Source organism: Kogia breviceps, chromosome 9 (genome assembly GCF_026419965.1).
Source record: "Kogia breviceps isolate mKogBre1 chromosome 9, mKogBre1 haplotype 1, whole genome shotgun sequence".
In the NCBI taxonomy this organism is placed as follows: domain Eukaryota; kingdom Metazoa; phylum Chordata; class Mammalia; order Artiodactyla; family Physeteridae; genus Kogia; species Kogia breviceps.
The window spans coordinates 95,296,062-95,306,960 of record NC_081318.1 but is presented as its reverse complement, the minus strand read 5'-3'; the positions used below and the strand labels follow the sequence as shown (position 1 = coordinate 95,306,960).

Below are 10,899 nucleotides of genomic sequence, written 5' to 3'. Positions count from 1 at the left end.
ACAGGCCTGCTTTTTGTTTTCTTTTTTTTTTTTCAGGTTGTTTAATTTTTATTTCATAACCATAAACTTAACTTTGCAATTCAGCTAAACTTGGAGGGGAATAAGGAAAATATGGAACCCAAAGAAGTGCAATGAGAGCACAAAGATTATAGTATATTTTGAGCAGCTGGGACTGGAGGGGTGCTCTCCTGAGCTACAGAAGGAACGGTCTGGTGGTTAAGCTAAAACACAAGTCAAAGTTATTGTTAGATTTGTCCACAGTCAGCGATGGTGATCTTCTTGCTGGTCTTGCCATTCTTGGACCCAAAGCACTCCATGGCTTCCACAACATTCCTGCCCTCTTCCACCTCGCCAAAGACCACATGCTCGCCATGCAACACCACTCAGTCTTGGCAGTGCAGGTGAAAAACTGGGAACCGTTTGTGTTGGGGCCAGCATTTGCCATAGACAAGATGCCAGGACTTGTAGGCTTCAGGAGGAAATTCTCATCATCAAATTTCTCCCCATACATGGACTTGCCACAAGTGCCATTATGGCGTGTGAAGTCACCACCCTGGCAAATAAATCCCGGAATTATTCTGTGAAGGCAGGAACCTTTATAAACATTTCTCCCCAGTGCTCAGAGCACGAGAGTTTTCTGCTGTCTTCGGAAATTTGCCTGCAAACAGTTCAAAGGAGACGTGGCCCAAGGGCTCGCCGTCGACGGCGATGTCAAAGAACACGGTAGGGCTGACCATGGTCGGGCAGCGCGGGCGGTTCTGGTGTGGCGGCGTCTGCAAAGCCTGCTTCTATTTTTTAACAGCTGTGTGCTAAAAATACTTACTTATAGTACAATTCATCATGTACTCAGCTGCCAGGAGGAAGCTTAGTTTTAAGCTTCATCCAAGATGAAACACCTCTAAGAAACACATTATTTCATATAACTATTTATTAATATCATTTTTAAAGAGTTCTCCGACATGAACCCTTTGCTATAGACCTTGGAAATGAGAGAACTTGAGGCAGAAGCTTGTGAAAAGAGATTTCTGCTGAACTATTTGGTCACAGTCTTGGCCAAGGTTATAAAATACTCTGGGAGCTCTTTTCCTTAACTTCAAACTCTATTTGTATCTCTCTGATTTTTTAGCCTTAATTCGAGATCTCTGCTTCAACTTGATCTAGGTGAGTTGGATCACCTTGTAAAACTATAGAGTTGTCAGGCTGAGCAAATAAATATAGGAGATGCCTAGTTAAATTTCGGATAAACATTGAACAGTATTTTAGTCTAAGTATGTGCCAAATAGCCCTGAAACTTCTGTGTCTGGGAACACCCTCAGTCCCAGGCAAATGAGGACAGTTAGGTATCCTAAATACAACATAAGCCATACACTCCTCTTGAGGATTTACCACCCACTGAAAAGTCCTGTGGAAGAGAAACTCTTTCTGTAACAGCTTTGAGATATATTCCACATACCATAAAATACCTTGTAAAGTGTACAATTCATTGATTTTTAGTATATTCATAGAGTTGTGCAACCAGCACTACTAACTAATTGTAGAGCATTTTCATCACCACAAAAACCCAATACTTCTCCATTGTCTCGCCCCTCTGGCCTTTGGAAACACTCATCTACCTTCTGTCTCTATGGATTTACCTATTCAGGGCATTTCCTGTAAATGTAATATGTGATCCTTTGTGACTGGCTTCCTTCACCTAGCTTAATGTTTTCAAGGTTCATCCATGTTATAGCATGACTCAGTACATCATTCCTTTTTATTGCCAAATAGTATTCCATTGTATGCATATACCACACTTTGTTTATTCATTCTTCAGCTGATAGTTATTTGTTCCTACTTTTTGGCTATTATGAATAATGCTGCTCTAAACCTTCTTGTACAAGTTTTCACATGGATGTATGTTTTCACTTCTCTTAGGTATATATATATATATACACACCTAGGAGTAGAATTCCTGGGTTATACGGTAACTGTTTAAATTTCTGAGGAATTTCCATACTGTTTTCCAAAGTGTCTGCAACATTTTACATTCCCATCAGCATTATATGAGGGTTTCACTTTTTCCATATCTTTGCTAACACTTTTTGTCTATCTTTTTCATAACAGGCATCCTAGCGGGTGGGAAATGGTATCTCATTGTGGTTTTGATTCGTATTACCCTAATGACTAATGATGTCGAGTAACTTTTCACGTGCTTATTGGTCATCTGTATATCTTGTGTGTATCATTTGGAGGAATTACTGCAATCCTTTGTCCAGTTTTTTAATTGGGTTACCTGTCTTTTTTTTTGTGGAGTTTTAAGAGTTCTTATATATTTTGAAACATTAATGAAGGAAATTAAAGATGATTCAAAGAAATGGAAAGATATCCTATGCTCCTGGATTGGAAGAATTAATATTGTTAAAATGGCCATACTACCCAAAGCAATATACAGATTTTATGCTCTCCCTATCAAATTACCCATGGCATTTTTCACAGAACTAGAACAAATAATCCTAAAATTTATATGGAACCATAAAAGACCCAGAATTGCCAAAGCAATCCTGAGGAAAAAGAACAAAGCAGGAGGCAAAACACTCCCAGACTTCAGACAATACCACAAAGCTACAGTAATCAAACCGGTATGGTATTGGCACAAAAAGAGACATATGGATCAATGGAACAGAATAGAGAGCCCAGAAATAAACCCACACACCTATGGTCAATTAATTTTCAACAAAGGAGGCAAGAATATTAATGCAAAAAAGTCTCTTCAGCAAGTGGTGCTGGGAAAGTTTGACAGCCACATGTAAATCAGTGAAGTTAGAACACACCCTCACACCATGCACAAAAATAAACTCAAAATGGCTTAAAGACTTCAATGTAAGACAAAACACCATAAAACTCCTAGAAGAAAACACAGGCAAAACATTCTCTGACATAAATCACACCAATGTTTTCTTAGGTCAGTCTCCCAAGGCAATAGAAATAAACAAATAGGACCTAATCAAACTTACAAGCTTTTTAACAGCAAAGGAAACCATAAACAAAATGAAAAGACAACCTATGGAATGGGAGAAAATATTTGCAAATGATGCAGCTGACAAGGGCTTAATTTCTAAAATATACAAACAGCTCATACAACTCAACACAACAAAACAAACAATCCAATCAAAAACTGGGCAGAAGACCTAAATAGACATTTCTCCAAAGAACTCACAGAGATGGCCAATAGGCACATGAAAAGATACTCAGCATCACTAATCATCAGAGAAATGCAAATCAAAACTACAATGAGGTAGTTGTAGTTCCCCCTCTGTGTTCTGCGAGCATCTGGTGCTTAATGGTTTTCTTGTCTGTCTCTCCTTGGTATGTAGTAGGTGACTCGGTACATTTTAAATGAATAATCAGCTAAATGCAACCTCCTCCACACATTTCTTGACTGGGCAAGAAGTTACCTAAGAGGAAAAAAGGGAAGCTGGGAAATGATTTTGGAAATGAGAAGGAGAATGATAAAAGCTGGGAAGAAAGATAAAGGTGGGATTGTGAGAAAAAGAATAGTAGGACCTAAACTAACAATAACACTAAGTTAAAAAATGGAGATTTTCTTTTTCCCCAGGGAAATACATGTGTTTGCATCAGGAGGAGACTTGCTCAGCAAAATATGAGAAACTTCTTCTCCAGGGCTGCTTGCCTATCACGAATGACTGGCCCCAGTTTCATGGAGTTCGGTGCCTGGTTCCCCCAGAGATGAAGTGGTGTGAGGAGCATGGTAGAAGGAAGAGAAAATGGGCTTTGTAATCAGAGAGAACTGGGTTCAAATCCTGACCCAGCTAGTGACTCACTGTGTGAGCTTGAGCAAGTAACCCAATGTCTCTGGGCCTGTGTTGTCACCTCTCCAAATAGGACAATAAACCCTACCTATCTCATAGGGTTATGTTAGAACTAAATGATGATAATTGAACGAAAGTGCCTAGCACGCAGTAGTTATTCAGTAAAAATGTCATCTACCTTTTCAGCTGCACCCTGCCATTCTGACTACAAGCTGCCCTGAGATAGCTCAGGGCTTTTGCCACACAGATCCCAACTGAAGAGGAACTGGTATGAGTGAGAAGACCCTAAAGCCACAGTGCTTGCATTTTGGATAGCCTTTGATGTCACTGAAGCAAACGCAGAGGTCGTAACTGTGCTGATTTGTAATTGGTTAGTGACCACAGCTGTTGGCAGATGTGCCTTGAAAATAGAGGCAGGGGAGTCAATTTTGTTTGGCCAGAATGGAATTCAATACACTCATATAAGAATAAATCGAAATGCTTCCAACTGGAAGATCAACCTTCTACCCATCATTTTTGCATTGTTCACTTCATAGGATTTTTGAGATGAAGAGAGAGAAGTTAAATGGAGGTCAAGGAAAACAAGGAAAAATATGATCTGGAATCAATAACACAAAGCCACTTCTATTCTTAGTTTCTTTTGGGGGAGGTCAGGGGCTCTAATTAGAAAAACCCACTAAGCCAAATATGAAGGGCAATTAACAGAGCATCATGCAGCTCTGCGTAACTGGGCTTTGCTGTCCACCTCTGAGATAGCGAAGGTTGTTTACAGACACTCAGTTTTTCAACTGTACAACATCTTTCCTCACGTGCTGTTCTGGGATGTTGCAGGGATGGGGGCAGTTGGACCCGGTAAGCAGTCGGGGACCTGGGACGCCGGGCAAGACCAGCAGCTCATACATAGGCAGGTAGACCTGCCCTTCTTCAAATCACAGAGGCTGGAGCATCAGGCCTTCTGCTGCCTGGAGGGGAGTGGCGGTGTGATCCTGTGCTTGCGGTCAGAGAAAGCTGGGCTCCAACGCAGCCCTAACAGTGTGTGACCCTGGGCAATTGCTCATCATCTCAGAACCTCATTTCCTCCTCTGAAAAATAAATTGAAGATAATACCAGCTAACTGAAAGATAAGTAGTGAACAGAAGCAATGTTTTAAAGTGCCTGGAGCCTGAAGGTGGCAGTATGTGGCAGCTCCTATATCAGTTTCTTTCAAGTCCACCCCTGAAGTTCATTTTCATCTCATTTCACCTGCATTAAAATTCAGGGGATGGGTATTCTAACTAGCCCTGGTCTGTAACTCCCAGCAAAAGGTGAGGGGCTGATTCTTCCAGCTGGCAGACTGTATGGCATTTTGAGGAAGTTGTACTGGAGGCTTAAACTCGAAGGAGGTGAAATTTGGAGAGTATTTTCTAACCCTGAGTTGATCTGTCTCCTCTTACGCCCTGATAGTAGAAAACAAAGGGCTGGACGATGGCAGAAGAGAGGCACCGCAGAGTCATTTCCCAGAGCGAGCTCTGACCTGCTGCCTGTAGCGACCTCATGTCTCCATGAGTGAGAAGTCACAATGCTATCATAGCAGACTGTCGGCCCAGCCTGATCACCTGCTGATATGTCCACCAAAGTCCATCTCTGTCGGTCTGCATTGTTGGACCCTAGCGCTCCCTGTAGACCTTGATGGAGAGAATAACCTCCAGATAGATACCTGTGCTGATCAAAAGCCTGCCTGACAGAAACGCTACTTAGGAAGATCATCTCAAAGGGAAAGAATATCTCTCCTCTTCCCTTATGTTCTCTAATGTCTACCACTGACCATGTTAGAACACCAGGAGGCTCCACACCTGGACCATCACCTTAGCTTCTCCCAGAATCACCTTTGCTCAGATGTGCTTTTATGCCCTGATTTCAAGAACTAAGCCATGGAAAACACTCCTTTTTATCATACAGTTACAAAGCTGTTGTCTAGGACACTGTTCTTTATGCCACTCAGTGTGTCACATAAAAAGAAGTTCCTTCCATAAGAAACTATAGTTTTTTAAAAGGAACATTTCCCTTTTTTCTGCCCTGAGAAAACAGTATGTTGCTTCTTTTCTGCTGAGGAATGTGCTTACTGATGCCAAGAATCTCAGAATCAATTCTGATGCTCAGCCACAGCAACTAGAGTAACTTTTATGATTAGCATATCTGAATTGTGTTCCATCCTTGGTTCTGATTTTTCTTTCAGTAATATATGTATCTTTTGTTGTATATATATTCTTTATTATAAATAATATATAGAAATATATGCATGTATACTCTGCACACATACTTTATTTTAAATGGAGTCAGATACTTCTTTGGAGATGCAATTTTCTGCCCAGTAGAAGTGGCTGGATGATGATAATGTTTAAGATTCATTAGTTTACTCAAAGAGTTCATCTTCAAATAACCTTTTTTTAACATCTGTCTCTCTGGGACATCTCACAAATCTAATAAATTTGGGTTATAGCCTTAGACTCGCTGTGATCTTTGAAAAGTTATTAGACCTCAAGCCTCATTATAAAACCACTGCCCTATTTACTGAATAAAGTGTTACAGGGATCAAATAAAATCACGAATCCCTCTGAACTGAGGCTTTTTTGAAAAGGTAAAAGAGTGGCTCAACAATTCTCAATGTACAGATCAGTGTTGCTTGATGAGGAGAATGAAACTGGGGGGGAGTGAAGAAGAAGAAGAAAGTATATTAAGCACTTTGCTTGGTATTTTCTGGTTGCTCCTCCAGCTCCCTTCTCCTCCACCCAGCCCTACATCCCAGGAGGCTGACCCCTTTAGACTGCATCAATTGGCCTCTTTTGCCCTCTTGGCTGCAGCTAATAGGAAACACTGGCAGGAGTTTGGAGGACTGAAGAGGGGTTGGGGATTTTTCTCTCTTAAGGATCACAGGCTGGGTGGCAGCATCCTTCTACTGAAGGCCACAGCTCCTGGGAGAGGGCCTCTCCCACAGCCAGCTACTGAGACAGCTGTGGCTACATTACTCTCCAGCTGTTTGTAACCACTCCCTACGTAATGGCTACCTTTGCTGGTAACCTGGGAATGCCTCACCATCCCTCTCCGTTCTCTTTAGTCCTGCCCACATCTTTGTAAATAGTTGCTTCAATAAACCCTTCTAATTACCCTGATTGAGGGTGCCATCTGTTTCCATTCGGGATCTGTTTGTGTCCCCTCAGAGGCACAATCCTCACAAAACCTCCTTGAGGTAGATAGGATTGCTCATATTATAGATGAGAAAAAGATATGGTTAAATAAATTTCCCAAGGTCATGTAAATTGTAAGCTGTAGAGCTCGGTATCAAACCCATATCTCTGTCTTACGCCCTTTCTATCCATCTTATGTTCTCATAGGTGGGTAAAGTGTTTTTGATGCTATAATAGAACCTCCAGCATAATGCTTAATTGTAGTGGTGGTCAAGGCATCTTGTTCTTGACCTTAAAGGAAGGACTTCCAATGTTTCACAATTAAGAATGATGTTTGCTGGGCTTCACTGGTGGTGCAGGGGTTAAGAATCCGCCTGCCAATGCAGGGGACACAGGTTCAAGCCCTGGTCAGGGAAGATCCCACATGCTGCAGAGCAATGAAGCCTGTGCACCACAACTACTGAGCCTGCGCTCTAGAGCCTGCAAGCCAAAACTACTGAAGCCCACGCACCTAGAGCCCATGCTCTGCAACGAGAAGCCACTGCAATGAGAAACCTGTGCACTGCAACAAAGAGTAGCTCCAGCTCGCCGCAACTAGAGAAAGCCTGCGCACAGCAACGAAGACCCAACGCAGCCAAAAATAATAAATAAATTTTTTAAAAAGTTGAAAAGAAACCAGCAATTGTTGGGAGTCAAAACGTATATGACTATTAAAAAAAAAAAAAAGTGACGCTTACCATTGTTTTTTAGTGGATACCCTATAATGAGTCAAGGAAGTTGTCCTGTATTACAAATTTTCTGAATTTTAAACTTTTCTTAAATCACTGAATACTTTCTTTTCCTGTGGCTATAAGAATGAATGTTGGATGTTCATTACAGCATTATTTATAATAGCCAGGACATGGAAGCAACCTAAGTATCCATTGACAGATGAATGGATAAAGAAGATGTGGAATATATATACAATGGAATATTACTCATCCATAAAAAGAAACGAAATTGAACTATTTGTAGTGAAGTGGATGGACCTAGAGACTGTCATACAGAGTGAAGTAAGTCAGAAAGAGAAAAACAAATACCGTATGCTAACACATATATATGGAATCTAAAAAAAAAAATTGTTCTGATGAACCTAGGGGCAGGACAGGAATAAAGACGCAGACATAGAAAATGGACTTGAGGACACGGGGAGGGGGAAGGGTAAGCTGGGACGAAGTGAGAGAGTGGCATGGACATATACACACTACCAAATGTAAGATAGATAGCTAGTGGGAAGCAGCTGCATAGCACAGGGAAATCAGCTCTGTGCTTTGTGACCATCTAGAGGGGTGGGATAGGGAGGGTGGGAGGGAGATGAAAGAAGGAAGGTATATGGGGCTATATGTATGCATATACCTGACTCACTTTGTTATACAGCAGAAACTAACACAACACTGTAAAGCAATTATACTCCAATAAAGATGTTAGAGGGCTTCCCTGGTGGCGCAGTGGTTGAGAGTCCGCCTGCCGATGCAGGCGACATGGGTTCGTGCCCCGGTCCGGGACGATTCCACATGCTGCGGAGCAGCTGGGCCCGTGAGCCATGGCCGCTGAGCCTGCGCGTCCGGAGCCTGTGCTCCACAACGGGAGAGGCCACAACAGTGAAAGGCCCGCATACCAAACAAAACAAAACAAAACAAACAGAAAAGATGTTAGAAAAAAAAAGAATGAATGTTGGCTTTTCAACTTTAATGTGATATATGATGTGCTTAGTTCTAGGCAGACAGAAATAATCAAGGATCTTGGTGGTGGAAGATATGTGAAGAGAGGAAGCTGAAATTTCCATCTCAATATCCACTGAACTTGGAAACTTCCCCTAATTACCTCCCAAAAGTTCTTTCCATGTTCTGCAGCTCAGAGAGTTGGAGAGTTCCTCATTGGCCTGGGATGAACCAGTATTCTGTAGGGCCTCCTCCTGGTGTCCTATAACGTAACTACAAAGAACCTGTCTAATGTCTCTTCCTCTGGATAGCCCTTAGCACACAGCCAGAGGACCTGTTTTAGGTATTTTTGTCATCCCATTTGTTCCTTTCTGAATGCCCACCAAGTGTTCTATACCCTTGCTTTAAATGTGGTCTCCAGAGCTAAAACCAGCACTGCAGGCCTGAATCAAATACTGTTAAATGGAGGACATGCCCTTCCTTGCTCTAGACATTTTATCTTTTACAGCCTGAGATTCCACTAGCTTTTTCACCGTATTGGTGCCCAATGACCTGGCCATTTAACTAAATCCCTTGTGCCTTGCCTCCATATAGCTCCTGACTTGTGGCCTCTCTGTTTGTGTGGTTGGGTGTTGGGAACCAAGGTCAGTTCCTTATTGATTGAAAATTGTTGAATTTCATACTATTAGGTCCCACCTGTCAAAATCTTTTGGATCCATATTCTGTTACCCAGCTATATGATAACTCACACAGCTTTGTGTCCTGATACTTAGTCAAAATCGTAGAGACAAAGAATAGAATGGTGGTTCTATTGGTGGGCTGGGGCGGAGGGGGATTGGGAAGTTATTCAAAGAAAATGAACTCAGGCGGAAGAGTAGTCTCTGAGACAGAAACAGGACAGATTCAGTGGTCAGGGAATAACAGAAGTGTGAAAATAAAGATTTGAGGTGGACAGGAAGGGATCTGAAGCTGTTACTGGATGAACATCACTCCAGCAGAGGGGCTGGCCGGGGTCCACCGAGGGTGGAGGTGTATTTTGAACTTGAGCAAAGAGGAGGAAGTTTGGAGCCACTTCTGGAAGGGGGGCCTGAAGGACCAACGAGAATGGATGAAGGAGGTGCCCAGTGGCAATGAGTGCTCAACAGAGGTCAGTTGTGGCGTCTTTCTCCAGCTCTGCTCGGCGACCTAGGAGCAGAGGTCGGGAAAGCACATGGTGTTGGCGGTGATCCTGGACGCAGGGATCTCAAGGTGGGGGAAGCAGCTTGGGGTGCTTACAAAGTCTGAGCAGGGCAGAGAAAGACACCCTCTCTGTCTATAGTTATGTTTGGGAGGAGGGTCTCTGAATGTAGCTTCGTTTTGGGGGACCAAATTGTGAGGGGGCAGGGAGGCTTGTGAATTGTAGTTTGCTGTAAGATCTGAGCCTGCCCCAGGTCCCACAGCCTGTAACTGAGCCCCTAGGAAGCCCCCACAGGAACACCTGTAATATAAGAGGGGTGAGGAAAAGGCTTACATATTGATTGGTTTGGGGTGAAAGACATCTGCAATGTTAGTTTTCAGGGGAAGTCTAAAGGGTCTTCAAGATATTTTTACAGTTTTCCTATTGACAGTGAGATATTCTGGTTTGTATTCAGCCTTCATAGCAGGCTAGGACACAGCTAGAATTTACCAACTTATTTTAACTAGACTTTAACTGTCACAGAAGCTGCTACACAGTAATGATTTCAAACCACATGCCCCACTTCTTCTGCAGAACCTGCAGCTAGAAACCTCCCTGCTGTTCTCGGGCATAGCTTCGCTCTTTATTATCAGGGATGACATTGAGGGGGCCAGTAAATTTTATCAGCATTCAGGAAGGAGGAAAAAGATGGACTTTAACGCACTGAAAGATATTAAAAATTACAGTTCCCCAGACCGCATGACAAAGAGGCTTCACTTCCAAATTTACTTCCCCCAGGAGTGGTTTTGCTTGAGTAAGAACAGCCAAACGGGCAGTTATTCTGACATCACACTCATGCAAGGGAGTTGGAAACTCCTTCCCCTGACAGAATTTTAGGAAGGCAGGCCACACAGTTAAATGGGCTCAAAATTGCTCAGGGAAGTTGGGGGTGCTGAGTTTTAATTCTGAACTTTCCATGTGACTCAACATTTTAGAAACTGGGAGCTTCTTGACACACACTGATTCTCTCCGTACCCCCAGAGCCTGGAATGCATGTGTGCTTCATGGAT

At 42.6% G+C, this 10,899-nt stretch overlaps 1 protein-coding gene and 1 pseudogene across 3 annotated transcripts in view; both read right to left on the bottom strand.

The window, feature by feature from the left end:
* Positions 1 to 10,899, bottom strand: part of LHFPL3 (LHFPL tetraspan subfamily member 3) — a 545,073-nt gene that overhangs the window by 25,454 nt on the left and 508,720 nt on the right. The gene's annotated exons all lie outside the window — the stretch shown is intronic.
* LOC131762779 (peptidyl-prolyl cis-trans isomerase A pseudogene) lies at positions 213 to 737 on the bottom strand (annotated as a pseudogene).